The sequence below is a fragment of the Centruroides sculpturatus genome, unplaced genomic scaffold, assembly GCF_000671375.1.
Source record: "Centruroides sculpturatus isolate CEXI.00-Female unplaced genomic scaffold, Cexi_2.0 scaffold1450, whole genome shotgun sequence".
NCBI lineage: Eukaryota > Metazoa > Arthropoda > Arachnida > Scorpiones > Buthidae > Centruroides > Centruroides sculpturatus.
The window spans coordinates 22,693-49,710 of NW_019385648.1; the positions used below are offsets into that span (position 1 = coordinate 22,693).

The 27,018-nt window shown below is 33.1% G+C and overlaps 1 long non-coding RNA gene across 1 annotated transcript; it reads right to left on the bottom strand.

The window, feature by feature from the left end:
• Positions 1-18,019: 18,019 nt before the first annotated feature.
• LOC111640875 lies at positions 18,020-25,780 on the bottom strand. The gene is made up of 3 exons (XR_002759327.1): positions 25,390-25,780; positions 20,847-21,078; positions 18,020-20,715 (listed from the first exon to the last, which is right to left on the bottom strand). It is a non-coding gene; the product is annotated as an uncharacterized LOC111640875 (long non-coding RNA).
• Positions 25,781-27,018: the final 1,238 nt, after the last annotated feature.

Consider the following 27,018-nt stretch of genomic DNA (forward strand, 5'->3'; position numbering starts at 1 on the left):
TACGGAATACAGTTCCTTCTTATTTAAAATTAACGGACGAGAAATTATTAATAGTTTCATTCTATCAAAGGTCGTTGTTAATTTAATCGTAAAAGTTTCGATGCTGGAAAGTTTGTAATGGTCAAAATAGCAAGCATTGTTTTCTATCTATATTCTAAATTTTAGTTTCCAAGTAATAATTCATTAACATTCATTTTAAAGGAAACTGTGTAGAGGATATAATTTACATAATTAGAGGATGCGAAATGACTTTTATATAGACGGCATTTCTATACAATTTAAAGGTAAATGCCAAATTGTATTAATACGAAGTATCATTGTACAGTACGTGCATATAGATGGACACCATTCCAAAAGCATTCATCGGAACGGACGTAGACGAAGTCATTTAAAATGAAAGGAAGGAAACGATGGAAGTCTGGTTATATTTAATTACGTTACAATCTCGAAAAGATTAAAACGAGTCAATTGTGTCTGATAATCAGAGCCAGATGTATCGGAGTATCGATAGGCAAGGTTAAACAATGGCTAAGCGCGACGCATCGCACTCCTTCAGTCACGCGTTATGATGCGTCACGCTAGGTTACGATTCCGAAGTAAGTCAAGCGATACCAATGTCATGTTTACTCCATGTCGAACAACAAAGTGTAAGGGTGTGGCCGATACTCGCTGTACTGGCAAGACGTAATTTGTTGTAGATACTAGCTAAACGATGTCTAAACAAAGAACGTAAACGATAACCACAGCAATGTCTTTTATAAACTTCCTACGTGAATTCTTCAGGTAAATAGTGGTAGCATTATTAAACTGACGGGTAACTCACATTCCACGTTATTTACTTAATCGTTGTTCATATCGGTTTGCTTTACAATTAATGACAAGATGCGCTTACTAAATACTTTGTGCTCGATTTAGCAAATTTTAGAGTCTATTAATGTTAATTAGATTCTGCCTTCCGCAGGAATTTCGATGATTGGTGACTCTAGAGAATTGAAGTAATTCCCCGGATAACGTAAACACTCCTCGAGATTTTCAAAGAATCTACAGAAACAATAAAACATGTTTAAAATTGTTTACCCAATAAGAGTCATTTCGGTTGTGAATTCGGTCGGCCAAGCTTTAATGATCATTAGCTTCGCGTAAATCTAATTTATTCTCGTTTTAAATTAGCCTAATAGTAAAATTTCACTCATTCCTTATTTATTCAACGTCTCTCGCTTAAATGGAGACTTTTTTTCGTTTAAGTCGATTTTATTCTTTTTATGAATTGAGTAACTTTTATAAATAGGTAGATAAAGAACATGAAGCTACGAGAATTAATTAGAAATTCGGAAAAAATGGAATTTGCCTCGTTAAAAGAATAGAAAAAGGAAAAAAACAGGCAAAAAAAGAATTTCGAGGGCGTTTAATTTTTCATATTTCACGGAAGGGACGAAGAGCTAGACAAAGAAATTTTTTTTTATTATCCTCGAAGAGACGATACAATATCTTAGACGGGTGGCTGTAATAACCCTGTGGCCAATATATAATCGTCGAATGAAAGCCATGTTTTGTTTCTCGAGATAATAGAAAAGAGAAGAAAAAGAAAGATAACCTGAATGAAACTAAGGTGACGCTGATTGCTGCTTCGAACCGGTCATTCAGTAACATCAGAAGTATTGTTAGTCCGACTATTGGATGTGTGGGAACCACCATTCGCTGACAAGAACGGGGCAATGACTCGGAGCTTCAACAAAATTAAAAATTCGCTTATTCAGATATCTCGAAAGTATCCTTGACACACATATCCTTAATCACCTGACGATTTAAAAGATAAAACTTTCTTGAAGATTTCTCACACCTATAAACAGGTCGAGACTGTTTTAATTATTTAAAACAATAAAAAAGAATATTTCATTATAATAAATTAAGTCGTCGATCTTTTTCTTATTTTAAAAAGAGTAAAAATGAAAAAAAAAAACATTATATATTTTTAAAAACTCTCGTCAGTTCAATAAACAAGAAGAAAAAAATTCGAAGAAAGACGAGTCAATTTCTTTCTGCAGTTTACCTCTTTTCTCAACTTGTCCTTCTCTCGAAAATACTCGTGATTTTCGAGTATTAATATCCAGTTTAGTTGCAATGATGGATGACATTTGGAGCCGCGTGATGGATGGACAGTGTATACTCTCTTCACCTAAATAGAATCTCTTCTAGGATACAAAATCTGTGTGTGAAGATGAATCGTATTTCCTCGCTGTAGTAATCCCTTGACGATAAAAAAAAGCCAATGGTAATGACTTTGCTACAATTTTTCTGTAATCAAAACTCCAGAGAAATTTAGTCGCATTAATTTATAAATCTGGAGAATATTTTATATATATAAAGCAAGAAAAGTATTTTTAGATTATTTTCTTCATAAGAACAAATATTTTGAAAATGACGTATATATATATATATATATATATATATTTCTTTTTTCAATCAACATTCTTTTCGTTATCAGTTCCTTTCTTTACAGCAATTTTTATAGATGTGAGAAACGACTTAAGATATGGCTTTTATATAGGTCTAGGCCTACTACTTAAACTACATTTGCTCCTGTTAAGATCGTGAAATTATTTTCTTTTCTGCAAAAGTATAGAAAAAGTGCTGTCGAAATAATTATATGAAGATATATCTTTTGCTTGTTATAAGTCGATCTCTGCTTGTTAAATAAAATTGCTGACAGTAATTTATGTTGTAGAAGATTATTATTTAAAGATAATTAGCCAATTATAAACTTATAAGCTATAATAAGCCAACAAAGCCTTCATTTAAAACTCACTGTATACGGAAAGTTTAAAGAGTTACATTTACTTTTTTTAGGTTTTAGGAAAAAACTTTTCAGCATAAAAAAACAGGAAAAGAAAACTATTATCAGACACAACAAACCTATCGACAGACCATTAACCCAACAGAATAAGAGTACCTCCCCCTGAACCTTGACTCCAACTGACGAGTTGTAAAATGGAGTGAGAGAGTGAATTGGTCTAACAGCATCGTATTACTTCAGAACCAATACGTGCAATGCACCGAAGCTTCGATGGTCGGTTCAAAGTGCACGACATCTCGATTTCAAACTACGCTCACTTGTCTTGGAAATCTTATAAAAGATCTTTGAAGGAAACCGAGATAGAGAAGTGGAGGATCGTGTTCCAATACAGAACATGTATGTAATAGAAACAACGGTATACTTTTCTTGACCAATCAGCGTCTGACAGTGAATATCGCAGGTGTATCAAGAGGTTTACAGTCGAAGACAACTCGATCATCCATCATTTCGAGTTGACACAATTTTGTTCTCAGTTAGACATTTCTATTGTATTATCGTAACATCTCTCAATTTTTTGTTAAAAATCTTTGTAAAGAGTAAAAACCGATTAACTGAGCACAATTACAGTACAAAAGAAAAAAAAATCAATAATAATAATAAACCAGAACCTCAATGACGTAAAAAGTCCACTTGTAAAATTATCATGCTGGAGATTGAAATGTTTATAAATTGGCTGGCAGATTCTTAATGGATTTCAATGGAACACATTGAAAATTCAGATGTTTTTTTATTTGGTTACTAGATGTTCGAAACAAAATATTCCCTTTGATAAAAGAGCAATGGGATTCACTCGAACGAGCAGAATCCATAGAAACACAAAATTATCTTATTACTACACACTTAGCTCGTAATTTAGCAAGTGATTCTCACGAAAACGTCTCTTCTCTATGATTAATGATAATATGTGTATTATTGGGAGAACGACTTTTCCCGACTTTCAAATGTTGTAGAAATTAATTATCACTTTTATTAAATTGCCACCGGAAACTTATCTGTAAGAAATTGGGAAGTTTCCCAGGCAAAGAAAGGTCACAGTTTAGACACCTTTATAAGGACTATATTAAATTAGAGAACGGATTTGACGTGAACAGAGTTAACACTTCCCGTACCATTTACCTACAATCCATTGTTGTCTTTACGCAGAAAATATCCCTAAGGCTATTTCCCAGACCTCGCAACAGTTTCAAACCTGTTTCCAATGCGATTTCATTCATGTCTTGAAACAATGCTATCGTTCTTGATTATTAGATTGTCGTCTAACATGTTACGTGATTCGATACATCGTCTGAGAATGCCAAGGTTTTTAATATTTTCGCTTTCAATATTTATCAAGATGATTTACACTAAAATATACTAAATACACTAAAATGTATTTTTAATTTGCTCATAGAAAAATGATTATATTTCTTAATTAGGTTGAAATTAACACTTGTAAATTTATAAGCAATGAAAAAACACGTGAAAAACTATACTAGGTAATTAAGATTTAAGTGTATGACACCCAATTTACTATTAATAAATGTAATTAAATTCTACTCTTTCTAAGACTTTTTTGCTATTATAGAGGCTGTTGAAACGTTTAAAATACACATTAAACTGTATTTAAGCAAATATAATTTTATAAAATATCATTTATGCTGCAATGTATTTAAATTTCTCTTCCAAATTATTTTCTTAGCATTTTAAAAAGATTTTTACTTTGTTATTTTTTTTAAATCTTAAATTAATGTGCAGTATAGTTAAGAAAGAAGAAACAGTATTTAAAGGCTAATTATGGTTTTAACGAAGAAAAAAAAGAGGAAAAAATATGTTTTGAGATTAATATTATTGATAAAGGAACCAAAGAACAAGAAAAGATATGCCGTAATGATAAGAAATTAATATTAATTAGTCAAATGATATATGCTTATTTTGCATATGACAAGGACCTATTTATAGCGTGATGTTACGCTCACTTTCTTCCTATATTTTTTTTGTTTTTATTATTTTTTTTCATTGCTTGAAAAGTTTTCATCCGTTACGAGGATAGATAATGTAACTTATTCGCGAATAAAGCGGGTCTTTACCCTCAACAGTAATTAAATGCCAATTTTTTTTTTCTTTTTTGTAGATTGACCAACCAATCGGAGAATTGAAACCATCCAATCAGTCGATGGCCGAAACCAATTTGGGAAACAACGTAAGCGGATGTGACGTCTCGGCGAAGCGGAAATTAGTTATGTCACGTGATAGGATCGTAATCCGAGCCGACGTCACTAAACCCGCTCTTTGCCAAGCGAAAGGTTCCACTTCAGTGGCAAGAGACATAAACACTACTTCTAGACTTATAAACAAAATGAATTTGGCTACTCCGCGAACACCTTAGCTCTTTGTTAAGTCTCTATAAATAAATGAGAACACTTAGAGATAAATTAATTAATTTGTAAACACACAAAATATATTTATATGATTCATTCACTTAAAAATAATATAAACAAACTTAAATAAAATCTTCCTCTTGAACTCAAATAACTTGTATTAGTTGTGACGTGTAACTTAATAAAGATGCAAAATTTAAAATGTAAACTAATCATATCAAACCAGTGAAAGTCATATTTGCTAATAAGCTTACACTTAACTCACAGACTTACTAAATTTAGTTAACAATCAATAAAATCATTTCTACAAAAGAAATCTTGCAGGACATCTATAAATAAATCAGTGGAAGACGTACTTTAAATAACACTCCATCGTGACGTGAGAGTAAAAACATTGGTGGTATTTCGAGTCACTTTACTCCTGGGGAAAATGAGGAAAATTCTAAAATGAGACAGTTCCTCACCTCCATTTCCTATCCATTCCGTTCGACAGAAAGCACTTTAGACCAAATCCAAGTAATTGTGTGTCAAATGCCATCATTTCTACTGAAAGTGAATTGCTAGGTTATTTTACTTTCTTTTATTACGGAATCTCACCTTCCAATATTACCAAGAAAACATTACTTTCGTACAGAAATCAAATCTAAACACATTTACGTAAGCTCTTGCATATTTTTTCTCTATTCTTTTATGTAACTCGTGTAGTGTACGATTATCGAATAGGGTTATTTTTCTAAATATTTTTAATAATTTTTGACACGTACGACCATTTTAATTTCGATCAAAGAACTTTAAAACGGACAAATATTATAGGTTATTTATTACGATAGAAAGGTGATGATGCGAGAAAAGTTCCGGAGGCTGCGAGAGATCTGTTCACGGTCGGTTGAACGTATCAAAGATATGATAAAAGTAAGTGGGTCTCCAACCCCGGGCTACAAACAAATCGAGCATGCATCAGGTAACTCTCATCACTTGACACCACGAAGAAATTGTCCTTTTTTTTGTTTGTTTTGTTTTTTTTTTCAACGATAACCACTAAGAAATTTTTATAAATTATAATTTTGATATTCTATTTCGACGTTTCGACTGTTCTCATGATATAAATGTATCGTCGCGTGGTATTTTTAACAAGTTTAATAAATATTAATTCGTAATTAGATAGTATCAGACACTAGATTGACGTAACAGGTGTTACTCGAGTTTGTGAAGAGACACACATAAAAAAAAAAAAAGTGTAACCCTTTGTAATATGCATGATGTTTATCAAAGGAAAATTTATGCTAAATACATCCTTACGTACTAACAAGTTCCGTATATTATATTGTTTAATAAGTAAATAATTATGAGTTCTATATTTACTTAATAAAACTGTGAAGAGAGATTTGATGCAAATGAAAGGTTTATATATATTAAAATAAATTAGAATTAAGGAATAACAGTTCTTTATTCCTAGAGGCATATGTGAAGAAGTTTTTGTTTCAGCATCATTTATCTTTTTTCAAAGGAAGTGAAGGATTCTTTTTTATACCATCGATAGCAGATGGTAGTTTTACCACAATGTCAAATAATTTTCCGTTCCTGATGACATGCAATTGTTACAAAAGGAACAGGTGCGTGAAGAACTAACCATCTGCTCACAATATTCATCCACACTCGACTAATCAGCCTCTTTTCATCGTATTTAGTTCAAATGCTGCAATCTTTGCAACTCCGACTTAATGAAAGGAAGTTGTATCTAGAAATCAAAAGAAGATTTCGATTGCCTGTTTAATTATTTATAAAAGTTTTAAAAATTAACCAAGATTGATAACATGGAAATAACTTTTGAGAAGATTATGAATTATTAATTAGATACGGAATATTGAACTTTGAAAATATTAATTCTAAAGTAGTTTTTTTTTTTCCTTCCACGTTTCCATCAAGAGAGTTTCTATCTACTTTATATTTATTAATATTCCCTATTTTTCAATAACTCGCACTCTTGATGTCTATATAAAAATTAAGAAGAAAGATTCCTTTATAGAATAAATATAAATTCGTTTTAAAGCTTGTATACGTAGGAGGTAATTTCATTTGGGATAAATATTTATCAAATTTAAATTTAATCTAAAGAGATTAATATTCTTTAATGTAATTTGTCGATTTTACTCAAAGATCGATAGCAATATCACTATTCGTGTTACTGTTATTATATAGTAAATGATGGTAATCCGATTTGGATTCTTTATTCCTTCTGTTTTAAAATCCCATTATACAAACGATGAATTAAAAGCCACTTTAAAGAAATATTTCTTTTAATATACTGTTTTAACTTAATATTTCTTTATAAATTTATCATATTATACAGATTTAGATATATTTTTCGTCCACATTTTAATATTTATGATTAAAGATAATAGCATTGCAATATATATTTAATACATTAAATATATTAATCTAACAGAGGAAAGTTCAATATAATTTTTTTCTTTTCCATATTTAAGAAGTTTCTAAAGCCATGACTAGTTGCAATCTTTATAATAAAATGTTCAATCTGGACTCTCAATTTCTGTTCCTTTGTCAACAAATTTGTGGTTCTGTCTAATAAAACTTATTATATGTTGACTTACGCTTCCTTAACTAAATAATCATCAAGCATTTGATACTTATGTAAGTTGCATTTAAAATTCTTTACATTAAATATATTTGACACATGCTACAATAGAGGAATCCAAACTCGAATATAAGCCTGTATAGATTTATAAGATAAACTGTATTAATTACATAAAATATAAATATACTGTGAATTTAACATTGAAATTACAATATAAACCTATCAAAAATTTCAAATTAATACTACTTTTTAACAAAAACTTCATTTAAATGTTTAAGTCAGACGTTCAGTTATTATTATGCTTTGCTAATTAAATTTTAGAAATAAAAGTGTTCCAATATTAAATAATTCGTAAGACATATTTATAAAAGTATACTTAACATCAATTCTGACAATTTATTAGCTTAAATATTCGTCTTTCCAGAAATAGCAATCAATTAAGCTCATAAGTTAATAAAAATAATAATTTTGAACCCGTTTCATTCAATCTTTGTGTATAATTTCTCTCTCTCCTTCTTCTCTAAATTCCTTAAAACTAATCATTAAAATACCTTTTCAAACAAAAACATTTAATAAGAGCACAGACTAGGAAAATATTAGATGTTTAGAATTAACTTATAATTATTAGTAATGTAAATGTAATGCGTACTTAAAATTAGAAATGAAAACGGAAACAGGAAATAAAGAACATTTTAATAAAATTCTAAGTCAAGGAGTGAAAAAAAAATATGTTGAAACATGTGGAAACATATTGGAAAACTACAACAGAAAATAGAGAAAAGCCATAGTTTTAACCGTGTCAATAACGGTTGTGATTGAACGTCGCTGTTGTGTAAATATTTGGCTGAATAATATAAATGTTCTCGGTGAAAAGTTATTGCTGATGCAAGTGACAGAAACCCTAAAAATATATTAAAAGAATAAAAGAATTCAAATTCAAAATATTTCGTAAATAATAAAAACAACATTACTATTTGATAAAATTGAATAAACCAATTAGCATAACTATTATCTGGAAATGTTAGTAATCTTATTCTAGAACTATGTAGAAAGATTGTAAAAAAATGCATTATTAAATTATGATAATTAAATATTTATGGATCAAGAAACTTGATTTCAATACACTTAAACTTGGCATTTCCTTATTTCGTAAATAGGAGTTTTATAAGTTAGTCTAGGTCAATGCACATTCATTAAAGTAACCTTTGTGTGATTCGAGAAGACAGTTTCGCTATATTTTCGTTGACATCGCTAATTAAAGTGCTTACTAAATTATTGTTTATATAGAATTATAAGCTTATCTCTTAAATCTTTTATAATACTGAATGCAGTCTCCTTGACTCCAATATCCTTTTTTATCCAGGAAATTCTATACTAAAGAAGCAGCCTTATCTTAAAAGTATTTCTTCAATGCAATCGAATATACCATGAATTAACAACGTTATCAGGCGATGCAGTCGTTCAATAATGGCGTTTATATTCAATATATAACCTAGATCAAATTAAACAATCCACTCATACAAATATCGATTCATTTTCGTTTATTGAGCAACAGAAGAGTCTTTAAATTCATTCACCCTGTCTATAGAGTTTATTATTCATTCAATTGGCAACAGAAACAACAAGTGACCTTGGTTTTAATTTATCGCTTGTAGGAATTTTAAGAAATTATATAAAATCTTCAGCTAAAATTATTTAGAATTATAGAAATTAATGAATTTGCAATTGTATTTCATTTATCGAGCGAAACGAATCGAAGAATTTAATTAAGTAATGACAATTAATGGCCTTAGACAATTACAAAGAACATTTCCCTACTTCTAATGCAATTTCTATCTTTTCATCGAGCCAAGAAAAAATTAATACCTTCGAAGAGAGGTTAGTTAAACGGTAGTTCTTTTACTACAAGAAAATCGATAAACACAGAAAAGCACATTTTAGTCCAGTTTCCTTCGGTTTATATTCGCCACCCCTCAAATCCATCCCACATAAACCATTTAACAGATCATTTGACCAAGTTTGCTGAATTTTCTTTTAGTTTTTCTTCGAAATCGATACGTAGGCGGGTAGATACAACAAATCCTCAACACCATTTCAACCTCCTGACGAAATAGCTTAAATCTCTGGATAAGATCGAATGATATAAACACTGTTCATTATGGGGTGGAGTCAATAGCCTCATAAGCATACGTTCATGAAATATTAATTCAATAAAGTAGTGTTAATAAAATTTTAAACTTTCCAATCTCTTCTGATCGATAGCAGCTACTCTATTAAATTTAGAATTATTTTGCATTTTAATGATCTAAATCTTAGGAAAGTTTTGAAGTACAGAAGACTTTCGAGTTTGTAACTATAAATTTTAATTAATGGACTTACGAATATCTAAAAAAAAAATTAAATAATTTCATAAAAATACTTATTTTCAGCTAAATAATCACTCGCATAGTAAAACAATAAAAAGTTAGATTTATATCGAACTTAGTTGTTTATTAAATTATAATTTTAAAATTTATGGTTTTAAACTGATCAACAAGCCCGAGAAAATAAACCATAAAAATAAATTAGACCTCTCTTAAATAAGGGTTATAAGTAGGAATATGTCATAAAATGGTGGACATTGTGCAACATTTTTCTTTTGCTTTTTATTGCTAAATTATGATTACAGTATTTTATAGTTGTGTAAGGTTATTATGTTTGAAATTTTCACGATTTCAAAGAGAGAGAGAGAGAGAAAAAGAGAGAAAAAAAGTCAAAATCTGCATTAAAATGGAATTTAGAATGCTGCGAGGTAGAAGGTTCATACTTCACTTTAAATTTAGCCAAGCAGTTCCTTTCAGAAATTTATTAACTCCTCTAAGGAAACCGGAAAAGAAAAGATGAAACTCGGGTTGATGAAATAACGGGAAGAAACTGGACGAGTGGAAGTTAACTGAATTATCTTTCGTCTCGTAATTACGACTTACTTTTATCTCGCGACACTTTGATAAACTCTCGAAACGTTTCTTCCAAACTTGGATTGTTTTTTAAATTAATTTTTCTTTCGAAAAACACATTCCTAGAATTTGTTTCTCGAAAAGAATTCAATTCTCCGGATACAATACGTCGATAAATTTACTATTGATTATATTCTTCTTTATGGAATGTATACAGTTGGATAAGCAACTTCTTTACTCCAGTCTCTTTGGATTAATTAATTAAAACAGAATAATTGAAAGGTTATTTGATAAAATTACCCAGAATAACATTTTATCGAGATTTCTGTCAGACGAATTCTATCGCAATCACAATCAAGATCGAATTGTTTCGCATCAATAAAGAATTTATTCAGAAAAGGCCCTGGTCGAGAATTTCTAGATTCGTGCAATCAAACCCTATCCTTACTATCGATTGGCAAAGCGCCAGACAGATAACGATGCAATTATCCTTGTGTGTTGGCAGATTGACATTCGGTGGCAGTTGGTTGATGTCGAACGTGTCCTCCGAACATAATTATGTCTGTCATAGCAAAATATATCAATTATCTGTCTGTACAGCAACGTTGCTTTGTGGTCAAGATTCAATTGCAGGGGATTCCTTTGCCAGCACTTTAACTATCTACACGTAAAGTGCCTACTTGAGTAAAATAATGAGAAAAGAATTTTTTGAAACTTCATTCGATTACTTTGCTTAATAAACAAACCATTTAAAATTTAAAATTTTAGCAAGTTCTTCTACATTACTCCTAAAATGTTTTAAATTTTCAAAGTGGCACATTTAAATATTAAATAATGTAATTTTATTATACTAAAATTGCTTTGGGTTATAACATAGATATGACCATTTAAGAATAAACAAATATTTTAATAATTATTTCTTCATTGTCAATTGTAAAGCATTCGACAATACCTATCGCGTTAAAAGCCTACCGATTCAACGAGGTCAATATTAAATTATATAACTTTTATATTATGTAATAATATTTAAAATTCATTTTCTAAATATTAAAACTGTTATTTTCTTATAAAATTAAGAAAGCTTAGAAAATATTTAAAGTGTTATCTTGTACGAAAATGACATTGAAATACAATGCTTGGTATTAAATTACCGTAGTTCAACAAACTTGTTAGAAAGAGAAAAGTAGGCACTTTTTTACGCACAACTTTCTCATATTGTTTTGACCGTGAAGTTAAAGAAAAAGAATAAGGTAACCCGAACAAATTACACCGTCTAGAGTCTAGACTTTAGGTCATTTCGAGAGAAATGTACACAGGTGTTCCCTCCCTATATTTCCGGTCTGAACTGGTTCAAATCTCGTCGAGCGAGGTCAAGAAACGAAAACGGATTCGGATAACAGAAAGGTCAAAGAGAAAAGAAATACAGTAGACGACAAGTATCTTAAGTCGATCTAGTCTTTCCCGCTGAGCCACTCAAATCACGTGACTCACGTGACTCTTAAATCAGACAGAGTGACTAAGTCAAGGTTAAAGGTCATCACAGTCGAGTTGACAAAATACAAAAACCTATAGTCGTTTTGTACGTTTATTGTTCGGCTTGGTCGATGTTGCGTATAAACTGATATACGGAAAGCAGGTAATACAGGTTTGCCCACCTCTCTGTGTTCTTTCGCACAGTTACCTCCGTTTCAGCAGATGTCGCAATGGGTTCCGTAATTAGACTTCTTTGAGAGTCAATTAGTGTTCTAATCAACATGGAAACGGCAGGAAGCGACGGAAGAAGAAGCAACACATTATCTTTGGTTGTGAGCACATGCTCGTATCACGCACAAATAACCAGATCAGTAGAATTGTAGCTCATTAAATCGGCGCTTCAGGCTAAGATACAAATCTAGCAGCGGGACAGTTTTTTGAGGGTTAACTTAGTTTATAAACATCTGCAGAATATGTAATGCTTCCTGTCGACCATAACCGAGTGAAGTTGCACGAATATATTTTTTGGTTTTTTTATCTTTTACTTTATTCCTTTTTTTTTTCCTAGAGGAAAATAAGTTTTCTTTTGTCTGCACAATCAACCGTGTTACCGTAAATAAAATTTTCTTTTAATGTTGTTGTCGATCGGATGTCAAAGTCTGACGACAAATCAAGAAGTGTGACTAACATCTCGACTTCAACAGAGCGTGATGAAGCAGGTGTGACTGCTGGTGACGTCTGATTGAAAGACAATTTAACGGGTCGAAATCTGGCTCAAGTTTTTCCAGAAGTTTGAAAGAAACTCATCGGCCGAACGAAAAGAAAAAATGCTCCTTTAACGTGAGAAAAGAGTAAAACACATTTTAATAGTTTATTAGATTTTTCAAACGATAAACACGAAGAAAAATGCAAAACATTAAAGTTTAAATGAACAGTTAAATTTTTATTTAAAGAATTATAAAGACAATCAACTACTAAAATAGAAATAGATCAAAAACAGATGGGATCTTTTGAGAAATGATAAGAACATAAATATAATTAACGCCTATAATTGGAAGCCAAGTTTGTCCAACCATACATCATTGTTAAACAATGTTAGCTTTATTACTTCGACATTATAATTATCCACAAAGATAATTTCATTTTCCTATTCCGTTTGTTTCTAAACGAAAGACTATTTAAAGTTGGCACAAATTATAAAGATTCATTTTAACGAGAAGAATTTTTAGATAATAATAAATAAAACCGGCACACTACTCCATATAACTGCACGGCACACAGAGTTTAATGATTGATAGGATAGGTGTTGAAATATTTAATATCTTCTTTGATTGATAATAGTCTACTTTAGTTTATATCTCGTCTTAAAGTTCAGTATAGAATACGTCAAAGTCAACTAATACATCTTACAAGTTCGCGGGTCATACGCTTCTCGATACGTCTAAATCGTAGCAATGGCGCCTTACTTAAAAGAAAAAAATAAAAATAAAAATAAACGATAAATTATATCAATTAAGTAATGTCAGAGTTTTATCCTCGAATCTCACGGCTCAATCGGAATAACGAATCAGATTTATAGAGGTCTTACACATATAATCAATATTCATTTTTCAAGCACCGAGCTTCATTACATGCAACAAAAAAATGACGTGTAAATACTATATACTATACTAACCTAATAGAACGAAGACTAGACAGCAGTTTGCCACTGGCGATGGAACCAGTTCAACACGAGACACGGTAGGTAGTTAGGTAGGTGTAGGATACATCGATCAGATAGTCAGACACGCACGGAGAATTCATCAGCAAACTCTTTTCCTCACACGAAGAGTTTTCGTGTAACGAAATATCCATGTATAACTTATATGGAGTTTGAACTTTAACGTTGAATACCGGAGAAATAGATAAGATGAGACTAGAGAAAAACACATTCGTCTATGAATATTCATGATCCTTTTTGCATTATAAATAAACGCGTGCCATCTTTTCAGAAGAATACATTCAAAGACACGAGAAAGCAGTCGCCTTTTTTTTGTATCCAAATAAATAAGTTTAGCATTAAATTTTCTAGGAAATATCTTATCTATTATCGTTCACAAAACACGTTTAATGCAATTTTAACAATTATAAATGATCTATATAAGCAATTTTAATGTTTTCTCTGTAATAAGGTATTTCAAAGAGATAACGCGGATATAATATATTGAGGAAGTTGCAATGTTATAGATAATTAGCATATAGATTAATTTAAAACATTATACCGCTGTTAATTAGCGAGATTTATTTTCGAAATTTATGTCGAGAAATTTGGAAATTTACGAAAATGCTTTGTATTAATTTATTACAGAGAAATCTATGTAATTTGTTATCGGTACATTTTCACTCAACGATAGGATTGACCCACTTTTTTTAATGTTTTATATTAGTTTTATACCAGAGGCAAAACAGAATGTTTTGATAGATAACAAACAAAAGTAGATATCTCGTGAACAGTTAATTAATGCTTATAAATAATGTATTGAATGAGTAAAAGTGGAGAAATCTGTAAAGATCAAAACCAAACATCTGCCTTTATAAAAAAAATGAGCGTGATGGCCTCATTGAAATAAATAAATAATTTTATTTTAATCCAATAGAAATTTATAATCATATTTTATCCGAAAATATCATTACCACTTTTCATCGAAGAATATTTTTTGCCGCACGCTACCATAAATTTTTATTGCTTATTTATCTTCTCTACTTCGAACAGAAGTTCAGCATTTTTAATCCCAGATTCAATCTCCTTTCTTTCCCGAATTAATTAACATTAAACTATTAAATGTCGATAAATTTATCAGAAATCTTAAACCTGTATTTTTCATCTAATACAATAAACACGGCTGGTTTCTTCTTAAAAACTATAATTGGCAGATGTTTTTATTAAGACGAGCTAATGTTTTTCCCTTCGATTTTTATCTCCATCATCTCAATAATCAAGCCGTTAATAATTTAACTACTCGGTTTTTAAGAATGTTTTTGTATAGAATATTAAGAAAATTTCTTAAATAGAATCGACAGATTAATTGCTAAGACATAATAAAATATTTTAAAAATTTATTTTCGATACACCATTCACTATTTTGACTTTTTCATGGTTGTAACTGGAGAAGTGAGGCAGAAGGAAGAAGAAAAAGGGAAAAATAGAATTCTATTCGTGGTAGTTGGAACGGCTTTTATGATTTACGCGGGTTTCTGGCGCGTTATATATGATAATTCTCCTCCATTAGAGCCCCGATCCTTATTTATACTCTTATATCCATCGAACGAATTAGGCAGAACGTTGGAAGACCAAATCGGAGACAAGATTTATTAAAAGTAGTGAATGTCATTTTGAAGAGGATAAGTGTCCCCGATGTTTACAGTCTATTGTATCTCGATATTAATTGCAACTGCCGAGATCATTAGAAACCATCGTTTAATTCTATTACAATGGAAAACTCCTTTCAACCGTCACCATACATCATCGGACGTCATCAAAATTTGTCACGAAACGGAATGGTAGGAAAAGGAAAAAGAACAACGTCGCAATTTTGTTTAAAACGTTTGGCGCATCGATAACATCGACAATTTCTTTAGTGGGGAGATGCTAAACTAGCTACTATCGAAAGTCGATGAGACCATCCTTATATCCGGAACAAATGGAAGACGACAAGAAGAAAAATATTATGGGCGGAAAAAGGATTTGGAAGCTCATGTTTCGAAAATGGAAACTGTCGATGGTTTAATGGTCGACGGAAAAGATGCTGCGCCGAATTTACATGCAACTTCCATTTGGAAGGATGGGGAAAGGCAAACCATCATTAAAACATCGACCGCCAAACGACTGCTTACATCGACAGATGGCTAATAAGATATGAAAATTCAATCGCGCTTCTAATGGGAGAGATCTCGGCCGGACACTTTAGAACCATGTACGACAGACAAACGAATCGAACGGTCCAGCGCTTCTTCATCCTCCTTTTCTCAATCAACTTTATTAACATTCAACTCTCGACATTAGACCATGTTAAAGTGGCGCCGATCCCCCGTCCATCGATTTTTCGTTTCGATATCGAAACTTCCCCCTCGTTTCTTCGACTGTAGCCAAACAATTCTTGTTTTTATCCGACTTTCGACGTCATTCGATAATACTCGGGGATTACTGATTAAACTTTGATAGTATTAAAGGAGAGCGGGTCGACGAATAACCTTCCACATCCCAAGTAATCTTTTCTTATCTAACAAGAAGCGGTTAGAATTGTTTCCAAACTTCCATCATTTCCAGTTAGATATTTCGTTTTTTTCTTCTTGTTTTCCCCCCTTCTTCTTGGTCAGGAAATGGCGGCTCCAAATTGGTTCCGAATACATTTCCCGAAACCAATTCTTCCATAAACATTCGACCTTTTCCAATTCGGATAAACCGATTGCTTTCTTTCTCGTGTAAATAAATAATGTTCATTTCTACCGAGATTAGACTAAAGATAACCGAGATAAACAGCAGCAAGGAACCATGTTTCTCTTACGCGATTGAAAAAGCAAGCAATTTTTTTCATTATTTACCAATGTCCCGAATTTCGGAAACACGATTTTTGAGTTTAGTAGTAAAGAATAAAATTCTATTTAAAGACCATTTGTTGTTGCATCAATGGGGTTGGTCTGCTAGTGACATCTCGGATGCTCTCGAGTTTGGCTGGTCGACACTCGGAAAACTCTCCGAAATTGGTTGCATTTAATCACACAGAAAACAAGGATGGTTGTCTTGGAAACCGTACAAAGACGACACGCGTTAAAAAAAAACAATTCTCGGTTTCCTCTTCTTTTTTCAATTCCTCGTCCTGTATTACGTGTCTGGATGACGTCACCTTACGATAGACTCGAGAATAAGATAAAGGAAGAGAGAGAGGTCGACAAACTCGGGGCCCGATGTAATTATATGGCGGGAAGGGCCGATCCTTCCAGAAACTGGCTGGACCACTTCGAAAACCAGACTAGGCCCGGGGCTAATTTTACTTACTACGAGGCAGGTGAAAATATCGACAGGAAGTTATTAAAGCTTCTTTTTATCGCTCTTCCTTTACGGAATTTTCTAACATGTAGAGAAACTAATTTTATTTATATGACCATCTGCCTACGTTTATCGATCGATCGGTAGATGTTCGACCCATGCTGCTTTTTGTTTCATTTTTTCCCCCGTTGTTGTTTCTCTTTTCATCCCTTCAGGTGTCAATCTCCCGTCGAAGAAAAAGGCTACATGACAGTTTATGCCACTAATAAGGAAGGCAAAAGTCTCATCTAAGTGATACGGATACGGAAAATGTAGCTTTATAAGTTCAGTCAAAAATCGATTTTATAATTTCTAGAAAAAAAAAGAAAGAAAGAAAATCGATTTCCGGCGAAAATTAATTGCACGACATAAATAAATTTAATGCTAATTGAATAGTTAGCGAGCGTCCAGGGTAATTCCGCGCAAATATTACACCGCGTGGCATTTATAAAGCGGAAAATCGATTTTAAAGCAGCCGAGTAGCCGTTGGAAAGCGATTCTAGATCCATTATCTAAAAATATAAGTAGCGAAATCCGAAAGAGCTTTACGCAAACGGGGAGGGCTTAAAATAGAAGAGAAGCTCTTTACCCCGTTAAATTTAGTGCGCGATATCTTTTAAAACCAACCAGCACGTAATTCCATTCTGGGAATTAACATTAAAACTGCTTAATTGACCGCAATTGTAGGTCGATCCCGCTATCCCGATAAAACACTATTCCGGAGGAGGAAGAGGATAAGGCGCACTAGTTTACTGCTCTATTCTTCTCGTCCTTCTATCAATCGGTGAAGCATCAGAAACGGATAGATAACAAAAGTAAACTCACGACTTTCGACCACCTTTAACATTTTTATCGATCCAAACAGGAAATAGGAGGTCGGGTTCTTTCGATATTTACATTAATATTGAAGAATATACACAGAAAACGGGCACGTGCGTATGTCCGACGTATTAAACGTCGGGTCGGATCCATCACGTATCTATTGACTACATACATTAATTATGTCTTTGTGGGTAGTAAGCCGACGGGATGGGTCGAAAGTGATCGGTGGTAACATGCAGCTGACGGTTTTTATAGATATAAGCACGCGTATCACGAAGGGCACGCGTTTAACGGAGCTAACCGGGACGCGGTCGGGGTTAGTCACGCTTTTATGTCGCGATGACATCATTTCCGCCAAAGACAATAGTGATCGAAAGGTGTTTATTTAGAATTGCTTCGATTCACGAATGTAAATCTCGAATATAACCGTTTCCATTTACAACTTATTAACGGTACTTCGAGCCTATGCCAATTCAAATGTCACGGTTTGGTTCCATGCAGTTAATGGTTCATTCGAAAAACACTCTAAACATCAGAAATGTTTACAAAGAATTGCCGATCGTTTCCATGTTCTATTAACACTCAACACGAACTTATTATATATAGTAATCTCTTGTTGATAGTAGAGATGAAAGAAGAAAAGTTAAAATACTTTTTAATAAATCTGGGTGGTCCTCCGTTAAACATATAAAATTTAACAGCTAATAAATTTTAATAAGATAGTTTATTTGAATAATACTTGACAAAATAGTAATAAACGAGTGGAAAAATAATTCCGCCTTTAATATCATTTCCTTAGTCAACAGTCATTAAGACAACTATAATGCCCATCCATCTTCAAAAGCATATAAGAGCTCTTGATAATTTGGCAGAGAATCTCCTTGATTCCTTAACTTTTCAACTTTCCTTTATCTATTATAGTCGAAGTTTATTGTTTTTAATGCCGCATAATGTCAAAATAATGTAAGAAAAAGAAAAGGAAGTGCACATTGTAGCTTATTCCGAAGGATGAACTGACTTTAATGAGAAACATAACTGCCGAGTGGCATCTAATTCAATTTTAGAAGTATAATTGCAAAGTGGCGGATGTATACATGAATATCAAATCGAGTCTCCTAATAGATTGCGCCGTGTCCTTTCGGAAAGCTGCCAGTTCCACTTCTCGGCTGCTAAATTTAGTTTTGTCCTGGATCGATCTCCATCGCCTTCTGAAAGCTTAAAACTGAGTTGAACAATCACGTGGATCGGACGACGAGTTAACTCGATTTTGTCCCGAATCGGCTTTTAAATCATCAGCCCGTCCCGTCTGACGTGTCGTCGACGTAACAATCGGCGCGTGGAACGTCCGGGCCGGACCTCGCGATAAATTCCCGGTGCGTTATTTCCGACGACATTGGCCACAGCTGCCGCTTGGGGGGAACGAAAATCATAACCTCTGGACCACTCGGTCTACTAGGTGGCCTTACTAAACTTCTTTTCCCCCCGACATTTTCCATCCCCTTCTAGGAACAAGACCGGACGGCCCGCTCTCCTGATGTTCGATGTCCTTCGATAACTTTACTGCCAACAGTTAGGGGGTGGGAGGATCGGGTGGAACGGGCAGTTTTATGATAGCCGTTCTCTCCTTTAATAAATACAATGTCGGCTCGACATCGGGATCCGACGACAGGTGCGGCCTTCCATGTCCAATAACGGTTTCTATCCTTCCTTACGCCGTGTATATTATAGATTATTGGACTGCCTACATTTTTATGGCGGGTCTAGGGATGTGTCGAGCGGAGAAGTCGCTTTTAAAGGGTGTAGTCTAAGTTCCCATATATATTTTTTCGAATTTAAGTAACTGTAAAGGCGACAGAATCGATTTTTTTTCCAAACAGTTGGGACTCGACGACCTAATCTCCATCTGAACAATTCTTTACTTGTTATTCTTCGCACGCCGATCGCATAAGCTGACAGAAAGAAGAAGCGCGTATTGTATGCTAATTGGAATCTACAAATAAAATCTTTCGATCTTGACCTTAATTTGACAGATTGTAACCGGTCCCATGCGACAAATCCGGTCGCTTAGATTTATATTTTTTTCCCTCTTATATTAAGTTTATCGTAACAAAGACTATTCTAATCTTTAAACTCTCAGATAATCGACTGGATAATTAGGTAGCGAATTAATTTTCTAGTGGTTACCGTTAACGAAGAGTTATAATTGTGATTAAGTTTTTATTATTTCGTTCTCTAGTGAGGGAATAATCTACTTTCTTCGTCTAATGAGACACCCTAACATTGCCAGATCTGAAAAAATGTATTAAGAAAAATATGTTTCTCCTAACAGTTCGTACAGTTAATGATTTCACTCCCTTTGATCAACCATCGTCGTCTTTTCCCCTTTCTTACTCTTAAAAGCGATAGACTAGTGCATTAATTAGAAGTCACTGATAATACGCTCCTTCAATGCTTAATTAAGGTTTCTCTCGACCACAAACGTCTACTGAGAGGGGAATTTCCCTCTTTTTTTGTGAGTCTTTACAATCCACGTACGTACGGCTTCTAGTCGAACCAGACGAAAGCGGTGGTCCTTCACTCCTCGTTAAGTCACTGGCTTCTTCATGTCGCGACTGAAAATATTATTTTTGAAGTTACCGCTCGAGAAGTTTCTTTTTTTTAATTATTATTTTTTTAATTGGAAAGAGAAATCTGTACACTTTTGATAATCGCTGTGGCGTACGATTTATTTTTATATACTTACTCTTCGATTTATTCTCCGTTTGTCGATGTTCATTTACCAATTACACGTTTTGACAAATGGTCCGGTCGTTGGGGAGTTTGATAAATGGCCAAAATATTTCACTATCGACTGATACCGTTGCTAATTTCTTTCCACTGTAATTAACATAATTACTTTTATAGAATGCTAATTTGTGGCAGCAATTTGAAGTCATTAATGTAATTTGGAAAGTTCGAAAGATGCGAATCGAATTCTAGAATAGAGAGGAATATAATCCTTAAAAGAAAGAAAAATAATCAAAGGATATAATCTACAACTTACATAAAAAACATTATTGCATTAGCAATTGACTTTCAGAAATTTTATTTAGAATATTTTTTGATTACTTAAAAATTAACAAAGCAGATTACATTCGAGAGGTTATTTCATTAAGACTTTATTAAATTTAGCAAATAAACATACTTAAATCACAAAAAGAGATAATCATAGTTAACGAACCACTAGAAACTTTTACTACTTGTAAAAATAATATTTTAGATTTTTGTCAAAACTCGACCTCTCGGGCTAAGCAGGAAATAAGTTGGCAACTAGAATACATGCGGACTAATAAAGAAGTCTAGAAGGTCAAAAAAACTTGATATTACTCCAAGTTGTTCAAACAGGTTCTAAGGTCAATGTTACGCGCTCGAGTGCGAGTTCTAGGCCTACATATGGATAAAGAAAACTCTGGGTCCAACGACACCGTAGTAAATTGCTATCAAAACTGGTGTTAGGGTAATAAAAAGTGATTAGTGTTACGCGTAGTACTTAATCGTAAACTTTTCTAAAACGAAAAACAAAAATATTATAATAACTATCTTGTAATTTTATCAAACTCCATTTAACAGGTTTAATTCAAAATACTGTATAAACATTTATTTATAGTAGAAAATTATATAAAAGAAAGATATACAGATATTTGTGTTACCTCATTTAACTAATCTTCTATTGATCGATATTCGATTTTCATTATTACTTCTAAGTTACGTAAGTTACGTTCGATATAAATTGATAACACCCAGACTGGTTGAGCAACATTAGAAAATAATTTAAATTATTATCTCATTTATCTATATGTAATTTCACAATATATATTTATTAAATTGAAAAGAGTGTTGTCTTTATTTTTAATTTTATAAATTATATATCTAAACAACTGAGAAAAGATAAGGATATATAATAAGATCGAAAAGGAAAGACCACAAAATTCAAACAAATAGAGGATTATCTGTTAAACGAAAGACGAATTCCAGAAAGGAAAAAAGACGGAAAATATAAATATGTCAGATTTGGGTGGCAAATGGAAATGTTTTAAGGGTGCTCACCCGTATCTTTTCCCGGCTTCATGCATTTACAATGAAGAGGGGTGTGAATCGAACCAAAGTCGAAATAAGACAATCGTCGTTTTAGTCTTTTACTTCGGTAATGTTATATGAAAAAGGGAATGACAAAAATCTCCTCCACTTTCGAATATCAAGGAAATGAAGCGATTTCCCCAAGCGAAAAAGACGAACGAGCTTAAGAAATAGACTGCATTTCTTGGGATAGTCAGAAGAGTAAAGCTAGAAAAATAAGGGAAAGACGGCATTTTCCTTTTTAGACACAGATGTATCCCATATGGCGAATAACGCCCACCCCCTCGCGACCAAGACGACAGCACGGGCCCATCGCCTCTCCTTTCTCGTCCTCTGCAGGGTATCAAATGGCCAGTCTTCCTTGTAGGGGATGTCTGCGTGGGTCGGGCTTTATATACGGTCAGCTCCGATTTGGTTCTTTGTTTATCTACCAACGACCCCCCAAAGTTGCCTACAGTAGAACTTCGAAAACATAAAGCCTATTATAGAATTATTTATTGCACGAAGAAATAAAATCCGAATTTCTAAGAAGTTTTGATATTAAACACGTTTTTATTCAGATTAACTACAATATTTAATCTGTATATCGGCAACATTTGATAGGAAAGACTTCTTTCGGTAGCCATTAATAATATAATGGAAGAGAAGAGTAAGGCATCGGATTATGTTGCTAGGTAAAGATTAAAGCATCGCATCACGTATTGCTATTGACGTTTCGTGTCAAATGCATATACACAGCGCAATAGGATATCACCACTTAGCCAACTAGCCGACCATCTGCTGTATCCTCGCCCCATTTCGATATTTAATAAATTGGGATGGATAGCTAGCCTGGTATTAGCGTTACCGCCTATCCACATCCGGCATTAATGCGCCTGGCAGTGCCAAGCAACGAAACACGAACCTCAATTCTTTATAAGAAGTAAGCGAGTAGAGTCTATAGAGAATATCTACCCATAACCAGCACACTTTGTTTTCTTTATACAATTGTTTTCATTCGTCTCGCTTTTCTTATGTAATTATAAGTTTCTTTTAAATTATAAATCGTTATCGACCAATAGAGGCTACGAGACGTAATGTCAAGGTTCAGGTGGCACAGATGACCCGATCAAAAGCGCTGAGAAAGCGAATGAGGTCGAGGATGAAAATGCTCTACTGACATTTCCGTTCTGATTAAACCATTAATACGTTTAAAAAATATCACTTTCTACGAAATAAAATTAATTTAAATTACACGGTATCGTGTACTATTGAGTGTAAAATTCAATCTAGATCCTTTAAAAAGGGTGTGCCACGAATACAAATAATCTTTGATCACCTTGTATTAACTTATTTGCCAATTAAACTTAATTACAAAAGTGATATCTGTTTAATTTACTTTCATCACATTTACTTACAAACTCGATTTATCTCATAAATTTTTACCAGTATCTTTTAGAATTACTCGCCTTATCAGATTCTCGTATGTTTATCGAATTAATTAACCGAATTCCGATAACTGACCTATCAATTCTATAAGCATTCACGAATACTCTAGCATTATCCGAACCATCCTCTGGGAAATTATGCTATAATAGGATATAATAGCGATAATAAGAGGTTCCGGAAATACGAAACCAATTAAAGATGATACTCAGTTGCGATCTTTTTGAACTATTTCTACTTAGATAATTGTCGTTTCTGCCAACAACCCATCCGAGAAGAACGCTTGTCTGTTTGTTGTTCTGTGGATGTCAAACACGAAATTTTATCGGTTGTTTCGTAGCTAACAAAAGAAAGATGCGAACCGAGTCAAAAATCGGTCACTGACGTGCGAAGACTATATCTGTAAAGAAGAAAACTAGAACAAAATGGTCTTTTTTTTAAATCCATTGTTCGAATGAATGAGCAGTGAATTGAAAAAGGAAAAGCTCGGTAACACTTTTCGACACTTACAGAAATGAATCTTCCATTTCATTTATTTCTGGAAAGATTATTTAAAAAAAAAAAAGAGAGACACTTTTTAAAGTTATCAACTTGAAGAAAAAAACGTAAATAGATGAAGGAGTAATTAGTTTAAAAGTGCATTTTATGACCTTTTGTGTAAGATAAAGTGCAGTTTAAGTGAGCGATAAAAAGTTAACAAATTCCAAGTTTCAAAATTGAATCAAAAGAAAGCTTGGTCTTCAGACACTTATGTAAAATATCGTCTGTAGATGTTCGTTAGGAGATGAAACTGTGCGTGATTTTCAGAGGTCATTCAGACGATACCTGACTTGGAATATTGCTTAAAAACTTGATAAATGAACCAATGAAAATCATATCTCGCGATGACGTCATATACAGCTGTTATTTGATACTCGATGCACGTGCTTGCTGGCCAGAAAGGTGGAACTGCGCAGGTGTAACCAAGATCGACGATATTTTTAAATGAGGCTTTTGTTTTCTTTACGAAAAACACAACGGGACAGAAATAACTCCGCAACTTCTATCGGCGCGCAAAACTCATAAACAAACTTCGTATCGATCGGAAATTAACCAAATCTCTCGTTCAGATTACGATATTTATTATTAAAAAAAATCGCGATAAACTTTAACGATTTTCTTAACCACATAAATTCGACCGATAATCAAATTATCACTCATTTGAATAAAAATTATAACGAGTGATAGTAATTTCGAGTTTCGCTTCAATTTTTATTATTTAGGTAAAAGACATTTCGTCCTTTTTTTTTAAAATTCGACAATAATAGAAGTATAAAACTGAAGTCGGACACCGCGACAAATACTCGAAATCGATTCAAACTTCGATTTTCGATGAAGAAAGAACTCGACAAAGTGACTTTAGAGAAGAGGTGTCGGCGGAAGTTCGCCTTTTTTTTCTCTTTTTTCTTAAATTCTCTTTTAACATATCTAAAATAACCGTAAAGATAAACAAAGTCGGACCACCCTCCTCGTAGCGAGAAGGGAATAAGGTGAGGAAGACGTCATAGATTGGAGCGCGATTTGAACTGTTAGAAACAAACAAAAAAAAAAAGAAAAAGAAAAAGAAAAACTGATTCACCAAGAACAAACCGTTTACGCCTCTTTCCGATCGTTTAACTCTCAATAACTTTTTCAATCAGTTCTTATCTTTCAGAAATTTTTCCCGGGAAACTGGAAGACGGGAAGAGAATGCGGGATGTTCTTACCTGATTTAAAGCAGACCGTTGCGGATGCCAGAATGAGCGTGATCCTTACTCTTTCCAGGCACAACATGGTCATTAGGGAACATGGGCGCTTTAGAAGATATATAACACGTTAAAGTCCCTCGTGTCCACCGCTCGGGTAGTTTTTCTCGTTTCCGGGTCCAGTTATGTAACTAGAGTCGATGGTACCTCCGTTGTCACCGCGCCGACTGCACTGTAGCCGGTCCCAGCAAACCGACACTCAGATCTGGGCTGGGTAAGGCGCCGGTTCAGCTGCCCGAGCTTCCTGCCGCTCGACGAGCATACAGATCCCTCTGTTGGAAAAATATCGAACTAAATGATAAATCCTGGTTCCTTCCGAAATCTTATCGCTGTAATTAAAACGTATTCGAGTTAATTTGGTGATAATAGTCCCGTTTACAAATTACCATTTTTTTTTTATTTAGAATATACACTTCTTTTATTCCATAAAAAATACAGCCAAGGTGACTATCCAGATGCGTGTCACGTGTTTATCACAGAGACTGGTAAATAGCGCCCTCCCGTGTTAAGGGTCAAAGCACGAATTTTTTAAAACTTTAGCGGTTAAACACTTTCTCTCGAAAGTTCTTCTGTAGAGAATTGTCTGCCCAATCGAATCTTCGTTTGGTATTTTAAGTTCGGCATTGTTATTTCGTTGGCGTCATAATTAAAAAGCAATAATAATGAAAGAATGATGCCGTAGACCGGAAACGACCTGAATGGACCACAAACGCCTCTGTGGCATCCTGATAAATGTATGCAATTTCATAAACAACATCCGATATACATATTTTATGTCTCGTTTCCTTTAATGATTTTTATTCATAAATTCCATAGAGGTCGAAAACTGACGTCACCGGTTTTAATTTTCCTAAAGCGATATTGACTTAATTTAAAGTGAAAGTTGGGGTCTGGACCATCCATTTCTATAATTACGCTTCGAGTTATTCGTGGAAATTGAAATTTTAATACTAATGATTTACTTTGAACAAGAGCTCTCTCGATACGGCCAATGAAATGATATTTACCTCACTTTATTATCTCCGACTAGTTTATTTGATTTTAATTATTATTATTAAGCTTGCTGCATATTATCGAACATGTTACGCTTCCTATTTCTTCGATCTTAATTGCAGATTTATGAATGTCATAAAAAACTTTCGGAGTTATTTTAATTATTATTTAAAATACCACAGTTTAAAGTATAAATTAACTGTATTAAATTCTGTTATTTATTAATTTCACTTTTATAATTAATAAAGTATAAAATTTATAAATTTTGCTCTAATATTTATAAATCTATTGAGGCTATATTTCGAAATATGGAGATGAATATTAAAGAAATTTATAATTAAGGAAATTATGATTATAAAATAACGTTTATATTTCCGACGTAATATTTTATGACATATTTTCCTCCTATACAAATAAAGAATTAAATTTTGAAAAAAAAAAAATTATAATTTCTAACTTATGATGTTTCGTCGATATTATTTATTAAATCAAAAAGAATTTGTTCAGCATCTTTTTACGTTCATCTTGCACCGTATCAAAATTCGCAGGTGTCACTGATGGGGTCGAGAAGGAAATGCCACTAGCCACGTGATTACG